This window comes from Otolemur garnettii, unplaced genomic scaffold, assembly GCF_000181295.1.
Source record: "Otolemur garnettii isolate 467f Iridium unplaced genomic scaffold, OtoGar3 scaffold00172, whole genome shotgun sequence".
NCBI classification, from domain to species: domain Eukaryota; kingdom Metazoa; phylum Chordata; class Mammalia; order Primates; family Galagidae; genus Otolemur; species Otolemur garnettii.
This window is the reverse complement of record NW_003852567.1, coordinates 2136078-2145877: the sequence shown is the minus strand read 5'-3', so window position 1 is coordinate 2145877 and position 9800 is coordinate 2136078. Positions and strand designations below refer to the sequence as shown.

General features: G+C 44.5%; 1 protein-coding gene across 1 annotated transcript in view; it reads left to right on the top strand.

Annotated features, from left to right (window-relative positions):
- Positions 1-6862: 6862 nt before the first annotated feature.
- Positions 6863-9800, top strand: part of UBAP1 (ubiquitin associated protein 1) — a 73230-nt gene continuing 70292 nt past the window's right edge. Inside the window, exon 1 of the mRNA XM_012811683.2 lies at positions 6863-7099. The gene's annotated coding sequence lies outside the window, so the exon portion shown is untranslated. The remainder of the gene's footprint in view (positions 7100-9800) is intronic.

The following is a 9800-nucleotide window of genomic DNA, read 5'->3' as shown; positions in this document are numbered from 1 at the left end:
CTCTTACAAAGAGCCAAACCTTGCAGAACAGGATAAGATAGGTTTTATATAAGTGTCATAGCTCTTACAAAGAGCCAAACCTCCTTGCAGGGCAGGGTATAAGTGTTAACAGTTCTTACAAAGAGCCAAACCTCCTTACAGAGCAGGATGCAAGTGTTACAGCTCTTACAAAGAGCCAAATTTCCTCACAGAGCAGGGTATAAGTGTGACAGCTCTTCCTCTTCTGCTCTCTCTCCCTCAACGGTCTGCGATGATCTGCTGAAGTCTTGCTCTTCTGCTCTATCTTCCTTGAAGATCTGTGCTGATCTGCCTCTAGGCTCTCTGCTCAGGGGTTTATATAGGGGCAGTTGTCCAATGGGCTGAGAGCTTAGCTGATTGGTCTATAAAATAGACCAGTCAGGAGCAGGATTGAAAATGGACCAATCAGGGATGCACTGGAGGAATCACCAGTGTTTCCCCCTGATCAGCTGGTCTTTTTTGTTACTGGAGCCTCTGGTGGGAAAGGAAAGCTCCCCCTTTTGCTCCAGCTTGCCAGTTTTTGTGCCAACTGCCACCAAGGCAGAGCCAGCAGGTCCTCTAGCATGCTCTACTGGAGCCTCTGGTGGGGGACGGAAGCTCCCCTGCTTGCTCCAGCCTGCCAGTTCCTTTGCCAGCTGCTGCCACCAAGACAGAGGTGGCAGGTCTCCCAGCCCTGCTCGGCTGAGCTGGCTGGGATGCCACTTTTCCGGTATCACTGATACTATAGGCACCTGCCACATGCCTGGCTATTTTTTTGTTGTTGTTGCAGTTGTCATTGTTGTTTTAGCTGGCCTGGGATGGGTTGGAACCTGCCAGCCTCAGTGTATGTGGATGGCACCATACCCACTGAGCTACGGGTGCCACCTTCTTCATGGCTTCTGAATCTGGGGTTAGAGAAGTTCTTTCCATCCTATAATTAAAAAAAACTTCTATATTCTCTTAATATTTTAGACTATGACTTTTTTGTGTTTATATATTCATTGTTTTTGACTGTGAGATCATCTTTATCCACTCATGGTCATCACACATCTTTATTATGATGCATTATGAAGATAATTACATCTTCATATGATGGTCATCATCATAGTTCTTGTAATAGAAAAAACATAAGAGTTCACCTTCATTGTAACTGTAAGTTTCTAGGGAAAGACAAAATGTTTCAACCTCACCTTCAAGGTTCTAAGGATTTATACTTACTCTTCTTTTGGTTTCCTCAGGAGAAAAGATGCTTTTGCCAAGGATGCCAGTGATTTTATTTATAGCCTTTGAACTATTAGGCCCAAGCCACACCTCTTCCTCTCTGGGTTTCTACAACCTATCTCCCTCTGATTTTCCACACATATACCCTTTGCTCTATTTATTGATTTCTGAACATTCTGCATCCATGCCCTTGTTCAAACTACTTTGGGTACCTTTCACTCTACCTGTTCTTTAAGGACTAACTTACATGTTTAAATTCTCCATGAATTCTTTGATTCCTCAAGTTCACTCAAAATCCTTCTCTCTACTCCTTAACCATGAAATGTGTTACCTAGGGGAACTCAGGTGATTTTCTGCTAGGTACCATCATTATCTATACACCTATCTGTTTTTCTCATTGGACCTCCTTGAGAGCATCTTTGCAGACTCATGGTGTTTGGCCTGTGATAGGACTTAGTGCTGGCTGGCTAAATGAATGAAAGGTTTATAGAGGTGGTTCATTGCCTTTTCCTGTCTCTGTTCTTAGATGTTTCAAATGCCTGGTATATGATGGGAAGAAGAAAGAAAAGGGAAAGAGGGAACATGTAAGCCGGTGTCCCTTTGACTGGAATGCTGATGCAGTCTACTCTATCTGTGTATACTGGGGGGGGAAAGACACAGGGCAGGGGAAGCAGAGGACTGGTATCTTATTCAGCCTCATGTGGCCCCAGGTGAGTCATCACAGAGATTCACACCTAAAATCTGTCAGGTATGAATAATCATTTCTAGGAAGGTGAAGAGATATTCTAGGGAAATGTCCACATTTACCTTACATTTCTTTTTCTTTCTTTTTTTTTTTTTTGAGACAGAGCCTCAAGCTATCCCCCTGGGTAGAGTGCCATGGCATCACGCTCACAGCAACCTCCAACTCCTGGGCTCAAGCGAGTCTTCTGCCTCAGCCTCCCAAGTAGTTGGGACTACAGGCGCCTGCCACAGTGCCTGGCCATTTTTTGGTTGCAGCCATCATTGTTGTTTGGCGGGCCCGGGCTGGGGATTCGAACCTGCCACCTTAGGTGTATGTGGCTGGCTCCTTAGCCACTTGAGCCACAGGCGCCGAGCCACCTTACATTTCTTAAAGCTGGGTGACTCCATAGGGATAGGGGAACATGGCAGGCTGGCTCAGGAGTGAGTGCTCAACAACCTGGTCTTTGTTTAAAGCAAGAAGCCAGAGAAGGAAAAGTTATTGGATCAGAAGATCTAGGTTGATGGGGGATCTCAAGAAGTCCCTATCTGACCAGGGAGTCTTACTCTGAGAAGAGAGGCACAGGATGAGCCCTACAAAGGTTTTTTCCTTCCTGATACTCTCTGGCACCATAGTCTTCCAATTCCTTTTTTATTTCTCGGGCAACTACTTTTCTATCTTTTTCTTTTCTCCCTTGTCCCATGCTCTATTCATCAATGTTCCAAGAAATCCCATCCTGAAAAATTTTATTTTATTATTTAAAAAAAATTTTTTTTTGAGATGGAATCTCATTCTGTCACCCTAGGTAGAGTGCCATCTCATTGTCATAGCCTACAGCAATTTCAATCTCTTGGGCACAGGCAATCCTCTTGCCTCAGCCTACTGAGAGGAGCTGGGACTACAGGTGCCCACCATAATGCTCGGTTAGTTTTTTTTTTTTTTTTTTCCCTGAAGGAAAAAGATTTAATATAAAATTTCAAGATTCAGGCTCAGTGCCCATAGTTCAGTTGTTAGGGTGCCAGGCACATGCATCGGGGCTGGTGGGTTCAGATCTGGCCCAAGCCTGATAAACAAACAACAAAAAATAGCCAGGAATTGTGATGGGCGCCTGTAGTCCCAACTTCAAGGGAGGCTGAGGCAAGAGAATCGCTTGAATCCAAGAGTTTGAGGTTGTTGTGAGCTGTGATGCCATAGTATTCTACCAAGGGAGACATAGTGAGACTCTGTCTCAAAAAAAAAAACAAAAAAAACAGAGAAAAAAACCCTTCAAGATTCACATTATGATAAACAATAAAATTTATGAAATATCCTTTTGATGAGTTCTGCTTTCTATCTTTTCTATTTTGACTTATCCTGCCACCTCATCCCGTGCTTTTCTTTCTTCCTTTTTTTTTTTTTTTTTGAGTCAGAGTCTCAAGCTGTTGCCCCGGGTAGAGTTCCATGGTGTCATAGCTCATAGCAACATCCAACTCTTGGACTGAAGTGATCCTCTTGCTTCAGTTTTTCTATTTTTTTGAGACAGAGTCTCATTTTGTCATTGCCCTACGTAGAGTGGTGTGGCGTCACAGCTTACAGCAACTTCCTCCTCTTGGGCTTAAGCAGATTCTCTTGCCACAGCCTCTCTAGTAGCTGGGACTACAAGGCACCTGCCACCACACCTGGCTATTTTTTAGAGATGGGGTCTCACTCTTGCTCAGGCTGGTCTCAAACTCCTGAGCTCAGGTGATCAACCCATCTAGGCCTCCCAAGTGCTTGGATTACAGGTGTGAGCCATTGTGCTTTAGTAGAAACAGGGTCTTGCTTTTGCTCAGGTTGGTCTCATCTATTGAGCTCAAGTAATCCACCCTCCTGGGCCTCCCAGAGTGCTAGGATTACAGGCATGAGCCACCTCAGGTGTGAGTCGGCCTATCATCCTGGGCTTTTCTACAGCTTTCCCTTGCATTGACAAGTTTCATTGACAGATTCCATCTCCCACGTGGTATAGAAAGTTTTCTCCTATATAAAGTCGGATGGTTACTAGTAATTGTCTTTTGTTTTGCAGTTTTTGGCTGGGGCTGGGTTTGAACCCTCCACCTCTGGCATATGGGGCTGACGCCCTACTCCTTTGAGCCACAGGCACCACCCTTAATTGTCATTTTTTAAGACTAGTGAGAGCAGTAGTGAGAAGGAGGGAAATAGTAACAAGGTGTTCTAACCGACTGAACAATAATTGAACTAATTCACTGTGACTAGTTTTTCTATTTTTAGTAGAGACAAAGTCTCGATTTTGTTCAGGCTGGTTTTGAACTCCTGAGCTCAAGAGACCCACCTCCCTTGGCCTCCCAGAGTGTCAGGGTTATAGGCAGAGGTGCCCGCCACAACGCCTGGCTATTTTTTGGTTGCAGCCTTCATTGTTGTTTGGCGGGCCCAGGCTGGATTCGAACCTGCCAGCTCAGGTGTATGTGGCTGGTGCCTTTGTCTTTTGAGCCACAGGCGCTGAGCCCCACTTTTTTTTTTTAAGAGACAGAGTCTTACCCTGTCACCTTCGGTAGAGTGCCATGATGTCACAGCTCACAGCAAACTCCAGCTCTTGGGCTTAGGTGATTCTCTTGCCTCAGCCTATCGAGTAGCTGGGACTACAGGTGCCCGCCACAATGCCTGGCTATTTTTTGTTGCAGTTTGGCTGGAGCTGGGTTTGAACCCACCACCCTCGGTATATGGGGCTGGCGCCCTACTCACTGAGCCACATGCGCTGTCCCAGATGTCACTTTTTTAGTGAGACCTTTCTCACTGAACGGTCTGGTCATTATATCTCAATTTCAAACCTAAATACTTTCTATTCCCTTTCGCTTGCTTTATTCTTCTTAGCCTGTATCACCATTATCTATTGGTTCCATTTTTCTGTAAGCTCCATGAGAACAGGGGGGTTTTTTTGACTGTTTTACATATTGCTCTATCCCTAGTGCTTAGAACTAACTATGCCGACTTGGCGCCTGTGGCTCAAGTGGCTAAGGCGCCAGCCAACACCTGGGGGTGGGGTTTGAATCCAGCCCGGCCCGCCAAAACAACAATGACAGCTGCAACCAAAAAATAACCAGCTGTTGTGGCTGGCGCCTGTGGTCCCAGCTACTTGGGAGGCTGAGGCAGGAGACTTGTTTGAGCCCAGGAGTTGGAGGTTGCTGTGAGCTGTGATGCCACTGCACTCTACCCAGGGGGATAGCTTGAGGCTCTGTCTCAAACAAACAAACAAACAAAAAACCCAAAGAACTAACTATGCCTGTATACTCAATAAATATTTGTTGAATAAATGAACTAAAAGTCTATTTGTTCAAGAAGTACCAATTCATTACACAAGTGTATTCTTTAGTTCTTTTCTGATTTTCAAGCCTACATTTTCTCTTCATTGTCTCTCCGGAATATTTTGCCATCATTTTAATCTGTTTGGCTAGCTGAATTCATTATTATTTCTCTTAGTATTTCCTTTTTTTTAAAAAATTTTTTATTATTTTTATATTTTTTGAGACAGAGCCTCAAGCCATCCCCCTGGGTAGAGTGCTATGGCTTCACTGCTCACAGCAACCTCCAACTCCTGGGCTCAAGCGAGTCTCCTGCCTCTGCCTCCCAAGTAGCTGGGACCACAGGCACCGGCCACAACGCCTGGCTATTTCTTTGGTTGCAGCCGCCATTGTTGTGTGGCGGGTCCTGGCTGGATTGGAACCCGCCACCTTAGGTGTATGTGGCTGGCGCCTTAGCCACTTGAGCCACGGGCGCCGAGCCTCTCTTAGTGTTTCCTAACCCTTAGTTCTTTGTTTCTGTTAATGTAAGACTTCCAAAAGTTGGCTTTCTCTTCTTCACCATTTTCTCCTATATACGTCTCTAAATCTAGTCGAGGCTATCTCCTAAATCTTGCTCCCTAGTTTTCATCACTCACTACTTCTGTTTCAGCTCAGGTATGAAACTTTTACTCAATGTAGAAATTTACCACGTAGTCTCCAACTCATTGAGTGTTACTATTTTAATTCTCGCGACGATGAGCTTTGCTCGGCTTACTGCTCTGTCAACAAACCTGAGACTGCCAATTACCTACTGAACTAAGTAGGCAAATAATCCAGAATTGGTGAACTTGCTATCTTCTGCTCACTTTGACTTCCTTTTCTCTAATACCTACTTTCTCATTGTGAATTAAAACTGCTGCATCCTTCAAAGTATGAATATTATTTTCTCTGCTGCTTATGTTCTGCAAAGAAAACAGGGCTAGAGAAGATGACATGGAGTGTACACACAATTTATGTACCCAGTGTAGAGATGTAAATTTTACCCAATTCCTTAGTCTGAAATACAATTTCCCAGAGCAATAGGTGCACCATTATCAGTCTCCGATTTTTGCTAGAGTCAACCGTTTATGCTTTCTTTTCTCCCATCGATTAGGAACTTCTGAGGACAAGATTCATCATATACAGTTATGAATCTTCCATACACCTAATTCCAGCAGATAACCAATAAAAACAAAAGGCAGTGAAAGCTTGGGATTGGATTACCTGGTTTAAACCGGTTGGATGTCTTCCAGAACTGGAAGTAGCTCTAGAGGTCCCATTTCAACCTATTTATTTATACTTGGGGAAAGTGCGGCCCAGAGAAGGTATGACTCGTCCCAGTTCGCCGATCCTGAAGAGAAGCTAGACGTCCTAATTCCCAGGCAGGACTTGCTACTAAATCGCGATTCAGAGCTTTTGGGTTGCCTGCCTTGGCCGTCTCTCCAACCCGGAGCCTCACCTTCTTAGCGGCCCCCTCCTTTTTGCCTTCCCCTTAGGTCAGCAGAGTTCAGGCGTTCCAATTGCAACGCTCCAGGTTGCTGGAGAGGTTCAGTGTTGGGAAGAGAGACTAGTTACCTCACCGTTGGCTCCTCCCATTGGTCCGTGCGGGTGGAGCGCAGCGCCTTGACGTAAGACGCCCAGTGGGGCGGAGCGGTAAAGGGAAGGAGGAGGGAAGTAGGACTACAACATGGCGGCTGAGGTAGTGGCGGTGGCTGTGGTGACGGCCTGGCCCGGGGCGGGTAGAGTTGGAGGTGGTGGTGTTCCCTTTCCCTAGGGACCGTCAGGAGCTCAGCGAGGACCGAGCCTAGGAGGCTGGCCAGCGCCAGCACCTTGCGGCTTTTGGGACGGTGGCAGCAGCGGCGTTCAGGTAAGGGGGCCTCCCTCTGAAGTAGGAAGAGGGGCGGAGTTGGGGGAGGGGGCCAATACTGGGAGACTGAGGAGGGCACGGCGGAGAGAGACTGGATGCGGAGCAGGATGAAAGGAGCGGGAGTTTAGTGGGTGAGAAGAAGGGGCCTGAGATCGGTAACTTGGGGGAGGATTCTGGGAGAAGGGTCAAAGTGAGGGGACCAGAGTTGAAGTGGTGGCGGAGGGCAGATGGGATGAGGGGAAAATGAGTTCTGATTAAGAGGACTAATACCCTGCTGGAAGATAGGCATTAGTATCCATCTCTTGGGCTGGATTGCGAGCTCTGTGGGGACTAGAGGATGTCGTGGGGGGTTGGGGAGAACCCAGGTTATAGTAAAGAAGGTGAACGATGGGGAGTTAAGGGTGAACTGGGGACGTGTGATGTAGATTTAGTTATCCTGAGGCGATGAGCTTAGGGAGAAAGGGAGAAGACCAGACCAGGGGTAAGTAAGAGCTCTTCGGGGATATCTTGTCTGGTCTTCTCCTGGTGTGTTTATCTTGCCTTTTTTTTAATTTCTTGGGAGGAGTCTTAACTGATACAAGTCCACCTGGGCCTCAGAGACAGTTCTTGTGGAACGTCAAGTTTGTAGTTCATTTATTTGAACTGTATCAGTGATCTCTGATCTTTTGTGTTGTTGCCACAAGTAATTGTTTTCAGATAGCCTCCTAAAAGTATGGCTGGGCATGAAAATACATTTTTTGTTAAACTGAAATAAAATATTGAAAAGTTAGACTTTTGGGCACCACGTAGTGTCGCAAAACCAGATTTGGTAATTTAGTGAACTATTAAATATTCTGTTCTAACCCCACCTACTAGTGCTATGTCTCTTTTCTAAGTTATAATCATTTGAGAATTTGGATAGATACGGTAGATAATTCCCTTTTGAATTTTTTTGGATATGATACTGGGAAAAACAAGGTACTTAGTCTTTACTGATAGATGGCTCCTCTAATTAATGTCATAACCTAAAGTGAAAGTTTCTATATCATAACAAAGAATGTGAAACGTTCAAAGTCTAAAAGAATTAGCATTGTCAGCGTTCACTTATTTTTAGTGGAATTTTATAAATGAAATTTTTGTTTCTAGTTTGTTGTTCTGTTCATTTGGTTACTTATTGAATGCTTAATGCGTATTGCTTTAATAAGAATAATCATAGGTATGGAAATGGGAAAATTAGTCTTTCTCTAGTGAGTCTATCACAGCACAGCAGACAATTTATTTATTTTTTGAGACAGTCTCGCTTTATCACCCTTGGTAGAGTGCTGTGGCATCATAGCTCACAGCAAACTCCAACTCCTGGACTTAAGCAATTCTCTTGCCTCAGCCTCCTGAGTAGCTGTGACTACAGGTGCCTGCCACAATGCCTGGCAATTTTTTTGTTGCAGTTTGGCTGGGGCTGGGTTTGAACCCTCCTCCCTCACTCAATATGTGGGATCGGCGCCTTACCCACTGAGCCACAGGCCTTGTTAGAAAAAAAAAGTTATTTTAAAAATGAAGGTGAAGGAAGAAAAAGACTATAAATTTAAAAACTTTCTCAATTTATCTTTTGTTCAGTATTTAAGACTCTTTATGACACATTTTATGTATATTTAAAATGTTTTATTTTCATTTTGATTTTGAAGAAGACAGTAACACTTTACTGATAATATAAGTTTGTAGACAGTTCTTATCAATGGTTGTTAGTATACCTATTTTTTTTGGCTGGCAAGTGTCACTTGATCTTGGGTGTCTTTTATGCCCTTGAAGTTTAATTTGGTAACTAAAATTTGTCCTGAATATTTTCAGCATTATTGTTGTATTATCATTAGCCTAAGTATAGATGCTAGTATTTTACTTTTTTCCCTGTTCTCTAATTATATTGTTGAATGTGTTGAGGTTTTTTTCAGATGTAGATCATTTCTCATAGACCATCCAGAAAAAAGAAATTCATTCATCATTAATCAGGAAGTTTTTTTTTTTTTTAACACAGTCTTTCTCAAGAAATGCAAAAGGCCATGTAGGGTGGCTCATGCCTGTAATCCTCGCACCTTGGGAGGCAGAGGCAGGTGGATCACTTGAGTTTGCAAGTTGGAGACCAGCCTGAGCAGGAATAAGACCCTTGTCTCTACTAAAAATGAAAACACTGTGGCAAGAGGATTGCTTAAGCCCAAGAGTTAGAGGTTGATGTGAGCTATGACACTGCAGTACTCTACCAGGGCAACTGAGACTCTGTCTCAGAAAAAAAATGGTGGGGTGTCCTGGCAGACACTTGTAGTTCCAGGTACTTGGGAGGTGGAGGCAAGAGGATCTCTTGAGCCCAAGAGTTTGAGGTTGCTGTGAGCTATGATGACACAGTACTCTACTGAGGGTAACAAAGTGAGACTTTGTCTTAAAAAAAAAAAAAGAAAAGAAAGAAAAACAATGGAAAAGGTTGTGTGCAGTACTTTAAAACATTAAATAGGCTTGGTGCCTGTAGCTCAGCAGCTAAGGCACCAGCCACATACACCAGAGCTGGTAGGTTTGAATCAAGCCTGGGCCTGCCAAACAACAATGACAACTACAATCAAAAAATAGCTGGGCGGCTCGGCGCCTATAGCTCAACAGGCTAAGGCGCCAGCCACGTACACCTAAGGTGGCGGGTTTGAATCCCCAGCCCGGACCCGCCAAACAACAATGACGGCTG